This window comes from Saccostrea cucullata, unplaced genomic scaffold (assembly GCF_032062105.1).
Source record: "Saccostrea cucullata isolate Sc308-1 unplaced genomic scaffold, CSIRO_AGI_Scuc_v1 ctg15670, whole genome shotgun sequence".
In the NCBI taxonomy this organism is placed as follows: domain Eukaryota; kingdom Metazoa; phylum Mollusca; class Bivalvia; order Ostreida; family Ostreidae; genus Saccostrea; species Saccostrea cuccullata.
This window is the reverse complement of record NW_026941662.1, coordinates 1-11,019: the sequence shown is the minus strand read 5'-3', so window position 1 is coordinate 11,019 and position 11,019 is coordinate 1. Positions and strand designations below refer to the sequence as shown.

Sequence of the window (11,019 nt, the reverse complement as noted above, 5' to 3'; positions counted from 1 at the left end):
TATGCACATCCTTTAAAAAATATAATATTGCCTCTTTAATGATGCTGGCCACTAAAAACATATGCAATTTTCTCATCCTATAAACCGGCCCCGGGGCAAAAAACAAATGAGCTAACTTCTGATATCAGTATCACTTTTCTGCTAAATAAGTATATTCCTTTCATTAAATGAGACATTTTAAAGGTGAGCTCTCAAAGTTTTATAGCCCTTGAGCTTTTGATCTTACCTCTGGAATTTCCAGGAGTCCATGTTTTATGCCGTCCAAATTAGTATTATTGTCATGTTTGTAGATTTGAAAACAAAGATAATTAATTGTAAACTTTTACAAAAAAAAAGAATTAAATTGCATTGCAATTACATAATAAAGAACTTTTTTTTTTGTTTAATTTAATTGAAGTATTTTAAAAAAATATAGAAATTTCAAATTTTTAAAAATCACAAAGAAAATGTGTACCGGGTATATTCATAGAACATTTGTTGGGGTATATTTATTTTGGAGATGCAAAAATTAAGGGGGCATGCTAATTGTTAGATGGATCATCCCCTAAACCCCTTCATCAGTAATTAATACAGAAATGGAAACCTCAAAAAACAGCCAGACAACATTACAGTGAGTACTAGGATTTTTTACTTACAGCACATATATACTGATATGGCTTAAAAAAAAAGAAATATTGACCAATCATTTATGTTCTTATAGACAATTGTACAAGACATTGGTTTTGTAGATGAAAAATTGTATTTGTAACAAAAAAAAAGGCAAAAAAGAAAAAATTAATTAAAATTAATGTTAGATCCACCGTTACTCGCTACATAGCACTTAAAAATCCCACAGAGGGTCCTCAGGGTTAAATTGGAAGATTAGATTTATTGTACAACAATATACGATGATTTTGCAGGAGACAATTTGATTGGTTGATAGATTTTAAACTCGATGTACCCTTAGGGGATGTTTTTAAATGTTAATGTGGGGTATACAAAAGGATCTAATATCTAATTTTGATTAGTTTGGGAAAAAGAAAAAACTACCTATATAAAGTACTGTTTTATAAAATGCATTTTGAAATCTATTGCACTTTTTTTCTAGGCATTTAAACACCTACACATTGTTGGTAAATCTCATTTTGGGCTTTTAAAATCAGCTTTAAAATTAAATAACAATCGAAAAATATTCCCTAATTTATTTGCAACATTTTTGTTTGTGTTTTTCAGTACATTTTTGTACTGTCAAACAGTTTTCACATAAAATTGGTTTTTATAGATTTAACCAGAAAATGAAAAAGTATTAAAAATCCATATACAGAGAAATTAATGTAAAAAAATTTTTTTTAGGTTTATCGTAAACTATCAAGAGGAAGTGTATATAGGGGCAAAAAATAAAACAAGCCTCAAAGAGCAGTCAGTCAACAGGAAAACAAAGAATCCTAAGGCAGAGCAGGTGTGTTTGTGTTTAGATTTATAACAGAAAAATTGTATCTAATTTTTTGTTTAAAATGGGTTTGCATATGGAAAAAAAAAATAAAAATTGGTAACATTGTCATCAAAAGATAAAAAAATTGGATTTTATGTTGATATAAAGTTTTCCCAAAAAATTAAGAATACTGGTACACATGCATGCAGTCTTTGAAATTTTTAAAAAATGTTTAATATATCCTTAGCCACAGCAGGAGACAAAGAAGACAAAGTTTTTTCCCATTATTCAGTAGGAAGGACAACAAAGTTTGATAAAACTAGCAGGAGGCATGAGGTTTTAGCTTTCAAACTAAACATGAAAAATACCCCAACCCAACTAAATTTTATAAATGTGTTGCAATTTTTTGTAAAGAGGCATAGTTCATCACAAAAACAAAATTTTTTATGATGAAACTCGTGCTTTGTTATGTTTGACGACCATGTAAATGTAAGCCACAAAACATAACTTATTCCAACTGTGTCCATTGTGGGCGAATTTTTTGACGGGAAAGGGGTTGGTATTTTTTCTGCGGCAATTTTAACAATGGGGGGGTTTAATTTAAAAATTTTATTTGCAAAATTTTCAATGAATTTAAGATTTAAAGAGATCTTATTTGAGCCGTTCCAAGCAAAAACCCCCCTTATGTCAAAAATTTTCAAAATGACTTTTTTCTTAAAAAATGATGTAGAACCTTGGAAAATTTTAAACCCTTAAAATTACGGTGTATCTTGTCCGTTACATTTACAGGTATTCAAAATGCACGTTTATATGGCTACGTCATATTTTATAAAATTTTCTCTTGTAGCACGTCGAGATAGCGACGCAATAAAAACATGAATTACTTATACGCAATAACTCGGTATTGTATTGCCATTCTGACTCATATATGTGCTTAATTTGTTGTAAAACATATTTTTTTCTTTTTTATGAAAAAGTTCAGTTAACTTTACACTTTTCTGGTATTAATCAAAAATATGTCAATGGAGTTCAAATAGTCTTATATTCCCATTAAGAAAAAATCACAAATAATTGATGGGTCTTTTTTTAAGAAAAATTTACTTTTAATTTTACCGCTTAAGTTCAGCCCAAAAATTTCAAAACCAGCATCAACAAAGAATATTTTAGTTCCCATTAATTCATTTTTTGGATTTTAAATTTCATGTTCCCAAACTTTGCCTTAAACCGATCAAGAGACAGCATTAAGGGGCAGGGGGTTGCGCTTACACGACGTAAGGATTTTGTAAAGTATGGTATTTCAATGTAAATATAGTACCATTTATCCTTTTTTTTTAAACTAATACAAATGATTTTTTTTTTAATTATGTCCTCATTTTTAAAGAATGTTAGAAGGAAAGGGGGAGGGGGAGGGGGCTATGAAAGAATAAAAATTAAGTCTAGTATAAAGGCAAATTAACTAGATATATACATGTTAAATTTGTAATTTATGAATAGTTAAAATTTTACTTTTCAGATTTCAAAATTTAAATAAATGATAAAAAATGACCTAAAAATCAAAAAAGGGTAAGGCAAAATATGAATCAGCTTTTTAAAAAAAATGTATATTTTTTACAGTACAATACGTACATGTAGCCTAATGTAATTAATGTATAAAAATTGCCAAACAAAATTATGAATGTCGATCCTTTTGCTTTACGCATAGTCTATGAAATGAAAGTTAGACTTAAAATTTTAATATTTAAGTAGTTTTTTATCCAATCTGAAGTTAAAAAAAAATACGTGTCACAGTTTAAAAAAAAAAAAACAAAACAACAGGTTGTTATAGGCAAGCACAGGCAAAACTTATATATCATGAAGATCCTCTGAAAATTACCATTTAGTAAAAGCAAAAAAAATATATTTTAGAGACAAAAAAAACGTGTAAGTCAGGGGGATTTAAAGCTTTTAAAGTCCTCGTACCATACAGACACAAATGTACAACATTTGATTACGGTCTTTGTAAAATAAAAACATAAAGAAATTTTATAGAAAGAGAACATGTTTCACGTGCGAAATCTGCACTTGACTGCCTTTGAATAAAATGCTTCTCATATATTACTAATATATATTCTATCCCAGTCTACACAACATTTTACACACATACAAAGAAGTTCCATTGTGTGCAGAAAAAGGGGAATGCTGGCCATTTCTGTCATACATTAACATCAAAAATTGAACATCTGACCATCCTTACCAAATTACAAGGAGTCCACGTGTTCTAAAGTGTGGGGGGGTGGGGGTGGGGGGGGGGGCAGTTAAGTAGGTTACCGGATGGTTTATCAAAAGGGTCCCGTGTCGCAGTAAGTGCTGGCCGAAAAAGACCCCCCACTGCTCAAAGGCCCTATGTCGGTTATAGGGCAAGTGGTGGGTCCCTTTTGAGTTAAAAAATTCGAGATGGAAGTTTAACAACATATAAAATTAACCTGTTTAAATTTAAACATTGAGAAAGGATCATCACCTTAAGTTTGACTGCTAAGGATAAAAGAGGACAAGTTATTTAGAAACCTTTTTTTATCAAGATATTTTGAAGTTATCTAGAAACCTTTTTTTTTTACAAGATATATCCGACTTTTAGTTTACATCTGAGCGGACAGTATACATATAGGGAACTTACATGTATACTTCCTTGCTGGTGAGCTAGCTTTTTTTAGTGATGCGGTCGAGTTCTCTCTTAGTCTTTTTTTCAGGCAAGTTAAAACGGCGAGCCTGTTTAACCCCGATGGTGACCGCTAAAAAAATGGAAAAATAATAAGATATAGGCCTATATCATCCCAAAGCTAAATGACGAAACAATTTAGGGCTTTTCAGACAAACACAATTATGTATACTTTGCATCATTCATCATTCATTTAATGATTTGTTTTTATCTTTCATTAAGCACTTTAAACCGGATTTTGTATCATTTATTTTCATACGTTTTGTTTAAGGATAAAAATTGAACAGCAAATTAAAAACTCATTTTTATACAACATTTTATCATTTTATTGTCTCCTATGGAATCTCAATATTTGACAAAATAAACTTTACTATTATTTTCTTTTTTTTACATTTGCATCTACAATGTCAAAGAGTTGTCTTGGTCCAGGTTCTAAAAAGATAACGCTTAAATATTTTCCCATGAACAACTTTAAAAAAAAAATGTCAGAACGTTTTCAAATCATTCAACAAAAGTGTTTATAATATGATAAATACTCCTATAGCTCTTGATTTTCCAGTTGATCTTCCTGGTGAAAATTCGAAAATGCATTTACTTCTTGCTCGTTATTTAAAAAGGGAGATCAGGAAAAAAAAACTGAATAAAATATTTTGGAAATCATTTTATTTTCACTCGATTTACACTAGGTGAAAAAATTGTATTTAATACAATCATGCACATAAAAAAAAAATTGGGGGGGGGGGTTTCATTTTTTTTCTGAATGTGAAATAAAAAAAACACGTGTGTTGTCAAATACGGAACTTCCCCAAAAAAAAATATACATGTATGATTTATTTCTATATATGCTTTATTACATATATTATTATAATATTTTTTTGGTGGTGGTGGTGGGGGGGGGGGGGTTACAACAGTATTAACAATTTTGATCTTTTTAACACATAACAAAAAAGGAGAATGTGGATATACGTATTCAATTAATGTAGCTTTATTAGCTGAACTAGTGTCACTTTTCTTCTAGGAGGTTCTAGTCTACAATAAATGAAAAAAAAATACCCGGATTTAAAATTGGCATTGGTGTGGTTTAACAATTCTGTCATTTTGTTTTTATTGGTGTTAAATTCCCGTGAGTTTTTTTGAAAATATTAAATCAAATCAATCTTCGCCAAACTTGGATTAAAAAAAATTTCAAACTACTCTTCCTTCCTTTTTTTAAATATTTTTTACACTCAATATCATCATTGCATGTAATTTTTTTGTCGTTGTTGAATAGAAAAGTGTAAATTAATTTTTAAACAACAGTTGCATGTATTATTTAGTTTAACTGAAAACTTATTATTGTACATGGAACAGAATAAACGTGGAAAATGTTTTCAAAATTTTATGATTATTTTAATGAAATACACATTTGTTTGACAACAATAAATAAATTTTTTAAAAAAGACAATACACATTTAGTCATGAAAGAAAATATGCAGAAAGCACAGCAAAAAAATTTTGTGACGTAAAACAAAGCATGTAGTTGGGGGTCAGTGCTCAATAATATTTTGATCAGAGTTTTTGTTGCAAAACAATGACGTGGCTTTTTCTATTGTGCGTAAAAAAGAGAAAAAGGGGGGTTTTTTTCTGGGAAACCCTTTTCATGGGAAAAAAGAAAACAACATTTATATAGCCAAGTTACATTCCAAAAAACCCAAAGAAATAGTAAAATTTCCCGGGTTAAATTTATACATGCATACATAAAAAAAAATGTATTTAGTGATAGAGAGAAATAGATGTAGAAATTTTGTCAGGTTTGTACAAAAAAAACAGGAAGTGTTCTGTGGATTAAGAAGAGCGAGCAGTTACGAGAGACTGATGAAAGACAAGAGCAGGGATACTATGAAAAAGCCATACAACACAAAAACAAATTCTGGGGTTTACAAAACAAGGTTTTTCTGTTCAAATTGTAAAATTTTCCATGGAAAGAAGGGAGGGCATAATTTTGGCTCTTCTGTCGGTCCACTTAGTTTCCGTTCATTTTTTTACAACCATTGCACATTAAAAAGAAATTTGGTATACAGATATGTCAGATGAATGTAGGTAAATTTTATTTTGGATATGATTGCACCACAGGGGGTTAAAAATTTTTTTTGTCATGGTCAAGTCCAGGGCTTGGGGGGGGGTTTTTTGGCAAGCGGGGAAAAATTTCAATTTTATATATACCTATACATAATTAAATTTATGTAACTTATAATTTATTTTCATTTGTTCATTGAATAAATAAAGACTATAGTATTAATATATGTTTTATTTTTCCTCCATAAATTCATATAGTATACATGAGATTTCAACACAATACCAGACTGATAGATTACTTGTACATTACAATAACTTTTACAAATACTCACTACTGAATAAACCATCTGTTACAATAAATAGAAATCAGAATGTGCTGTAAGTCACAGCTAAAACCAAAATTTAACAAACTCATTGCCGTTTGTCATATAGGAGGAAACATGAGGAATTGCGTAAAAGCAAGAGTCTAACCGCAACGGAAAATAAAAAGACGGATTGTATTTTCGAAACGTTCGTAATGTTTTATGGGTATTTTAACGCCCACAAACCCACATTTTTACTTAATACATTTGAGAATTTGCTTTATTTTTAGCTTTACGATCATTTTTTTAACTTATAAAAAAAGATAAACAAGAAACATAGCCAAGTCCCAGGATTTTGGCAAATTTTAAATGCCGAGTCCGGATCCGGATTTTGTTAGTCCGGGACGTGGGCTTAGGATTTTTGAACCCCTGCACCATTTTTGACAGAGTTATGCCCTTTGGACTTAGAAAAATTCCTATTATTTGCAGTTTCCGTTCATTTTCTTCGCAGAGGTTGCACATATTGAAAAGAAATTTAGTATACTGTTACAGATATATCAGACAAATATCTAGGTCAAGTTTTGTTTTGGGTACAATCGTGCAATTTCTCACAGAGTTATACCCTTTTGGACATAGAAAAATTCCAATTTTGGGGGGAGGGGGTGCATAAGTGTTTTACAAACATCTCTTGTTTTTAATGACTTAATGAGTATAAAGATTTATTTTTAAAAATTGGAATACCAGGCACTGCAGTGAGATTTTTTGTTTAAAGACTTTGGTTTACAACAATTTTTTTTATCAAACAGTGTCAGAAGAACACAAGTTATAGACGATGAGTCGGACTATTTCTCGACGGACAATCGCTGGTTGAGTAATGCAGAGAGGTCAAAATTAAAGAAAGAGAGGAAGAATTAAGGGCCCAGCGACATGCATCATGGAAGGGCAGGAAAGTGACGCTAGACTTCGCAGGCCGTCGCGTGATAGAGGAGAACGATTCAGCTGGAATGAATGTATGACGTCAATGATGATGTCATCCAGGAAATCCACTTCGGTGTGAAAAAGAAAGTTCCTCCACCATCGCAAGAAGATCTTCCCGACCTAGTTAATCCCACCATTAATGTGCCATGTCCTAAGGTAGGTTTAATGTCCCTTTTAACTAGTTGTAGTCCTCCTGATTGATGTATAAGCAGTTGTTAAGTAAGCTCTTATATAGAATTATTTTGGGATAAGGGCTTGAAGGTTTACCAATATCGTGAAGAAATGAACAAGATTCTGCTCTCACTAAAAAAGATCTTTTTTTGACTATGTTTCTCTCCGAAAGTGTCCAATTTTTTTTTTATAGAATTTACAAAATTTTCCAGAAAACTTTTGATATTTAGGTGAAAAAAGCACTTGGCCAAGTTCAATGTATCTTAATTTTGATTTGATGTCACTCTGCTTTTCAGTTTATACCAACCAGTTCAGAGGACCACACTGTAGAAAGACCCCACAGAAAGGAGGGGGATTTAAGGAGGGAGGGGCTCAGGCTCCAGGACAGGGAGCTACAGGAGATGTCCGACGAGGGCGTGTGTCTGAGCATGCACCAACCCTGGGCCTCACTGCTGGTCAGGGCATCAAATGGTAACCACCAGGCTTTATCATTAATATAAGAAATTTCTATAAACAGTTTATTTTTATTATCTTAACCTTGATGGCTGAAATACCATGGATATGTCAAAGTGATTTTGGGGTCCCAGCCATTTATTTTTTGTTTTGCCCTTGAAATATCAAATTGTAGCACAATGAGAAGTTTTTTTCTCAATTTAGTTTATTCATTTGATGCAATACCCAAGGAAACTGTATGCTACATAATCTTTGTAATGGGAAAAATTACCAGGATAACAAAGTTACTCTATTTGTTTTGTCATTAGCCATGAGGGTAGAACGTGGTACACAGCCCACCGCGGTAGATTGTGGATAGCTGCCACCGCCAAGGCTCCATCACCGCAGGAAGTGGCTGACGTGGAGCAGACCTACAGATACCTGTATAAAGGTGAGTCTTATAGATACCTATATAAAGGTAAGTCTTATAGATACCTATATAAAGGTGAGTCCTATAGATACCTGTATAAAGGTGAGTCTTAGAAATACCTGTATGAAGGTGAGTCTTATAGATACCTGTATAAAGGTGAGTTATAAATACCTGTATAAAGGTGAGTCTTAGAAATACCTGTATAAAGGTGAGTCTTAGAAATACCTGTATGAAGGTGAGTCTTATAGATACCTATATAAAGGTGAGTCTTAGAAATACCTGTATGAAGGTGATCTTAGAAATACCTGTATGAAGGTGAGTCTTAGAAATACCTGTATAAAGGTGAGTCTTATAGATACCTGTATAAAGGTGTGTCTTGTAAATACCTGTATAAAGGTGAGTCTTATAAATACCTGTATGAAGGTGAGTCTCATAAATACCTGTATAAAGGTGAGTCTTATAAATACCTGTATAAAGGTGAGTCTTAAAAGATACTGTATAAAGGTGAGTCTATAAATACCTGTATAAAGGTGAGTCTTAGAAATACCTGTATGAAGGTGAGTCTTATAAATACCTGTATAAAAGTGAGTCTTACAAATACCAGTATATTAAAAAGAGAGACATATTTAATACCTGTTCAAAGATGAGTTCTTAAAATACCTGTGTACCTGTTCAAAGATGAGATCTTTAAATACCTGTAAAAAGGTGAGATCTTTAAATACCTGTACAAAACTGAGTTCTTGAAATACTTTGGCAAGATGAACTGTAAAAATACCTATTTTAAAATTAGTATTTCAAAAACCTCAAGAAACTAAAGGTTAGATGTAGAAATAACATTGCAAAGGAAGTACAAGCAATTTTCAACATGACAAATTGTAAATATAAATTATAAATTGCCATCAAAAATAGTTAGTCTGCAGTTACTATATGAGGTAACAGTTACCACTTCCAATTTGTGTTTATTACTGAACATTCAGTAGAAATTAGTTTCTACTTGCTAATCAAAAAGTGTCAATAATTGAGTTAATATATGGATTTACAAGAATTTTATTCTAAGGTTCTTTTTATTATTTTATGTGAAAAAAAGAAAAAAAGGGGTTTTAAAGCAAAAATTTAAAAACTATGGAGGTAAATTTCAGTAGGAGAAAAATGTTCATTTTTTTTTTATAACAGAGAAGAATTGCAGAAGGAGAAACATGTACATTGTGTATAAAATGTGAACTCTTATGTTTCAGATCCCAATCTTCAATGTCCCACACACTACCCTGTGGGTTGTTTATTAGGATGTGTGGATTTAATGGATTGTCTACCACAAGATCAATATAGGGAAAAGGTGAGAACCAATTAGGAATACACCGATTATGTTTCATATGATTGTTTTTTAAAATGTTTATTAATCATGAAGTTAAACTCCAAATTTAGAGTAGCACTGCAATGTTCAATTCTAAATTTTATAAATATTTGGACATTGGTTAGTGCAATAAAATAATTCCTTTAAGTTTGTTAAAGATTGGACATTGGATAGTCCAACAAAAAAATCCTTAAAGTTTGTTAAAAGATTCAGAGCTTACAAAGTTTGAGATCTTGATCATTGATATGAAGATATATTTTAATATAAGTGATGTACATGTATATTATGAATTTATGATATCTTGGAAATGGTAATAAATATTTTTTCACTGTAGTTTCCAGACGGTGAATCAGTATCTCCTTTTGTGTTCATTTGTGAAAACCCTCAAGAACTGGTTGTGAAATTCCCCATCAAAGGAAAGCACAAGATATGTAAGTACTCTTTATTTTAGTGTTTTAAAGAATGTATTTATACTTAAAAAGGGACAGTTAAAATCTGTATTCCATAATTCCAGTACAATAAGACTGACCATATTATAAAGGTTGCTTCTAAATAGCTGCAATAATGTAGGCCTCTCCCTGGCCTTTTCTTTTGGGAGGGGGAAGAGAAAATATCAGATAAAAAAATCAGAGAGGGCTACATTATTGCAGCTACTTCTAAAAGCTCTTGAAATTCCTATTATAATAGGAATGTTTTTTTATAGTCTCACTACTTACCATGCTTACAGGAAATGCCAAAAAATTTTGTTCTTAAATAATATTTTTTTGCTTAATTCTCGCATTTTATCTTTATTAATATTTTTTCCACAGACAAGCTTGAGAACCATATATACAAGCCGCTAAAAAGGGACTGAGGTGAAAATGGTGGACTTAGAAGGATTTCTCTTTGTATGATTTAACATGGGATTTTAAAAAATGTGATTTTATTTTTAATGCATGAACAGCCCAGCTCTTAAGAAAAGGTCATCATCGGTGATTGTGCAATGCTTAAAACCAGATGTTCAAATATCTACATGAATGTGTTGAGATCTATATTTCTTTCAATCATTTCTACATTCACTTCTGCCAATACTTGTTAAGTGTAGGGAATACAAAATAATGCTTGTTTTGGTTATAATGTTATTAGAAGATGTTATGAAATGTTCATTGAATTGTTTCAAGAGAAAAATAAATTTTTAAATTAATAATGCATTCA

The 11,019-nt window shown here is 31.3% G+C and overlaps 1 pseudogene; it reads left to right on the top strand.

The window, feature by feature from the left end:
- Positions 1-575: 575 nt before the first annotated feature.
- Positions 576-10,683, top strand: LOC134258219 (activating signal cointegrator 1-like; annotated as a pseudogene).
- The last annotated feature ends 336 nt before the right edge of the window (positions 10,684-11,019 follow it).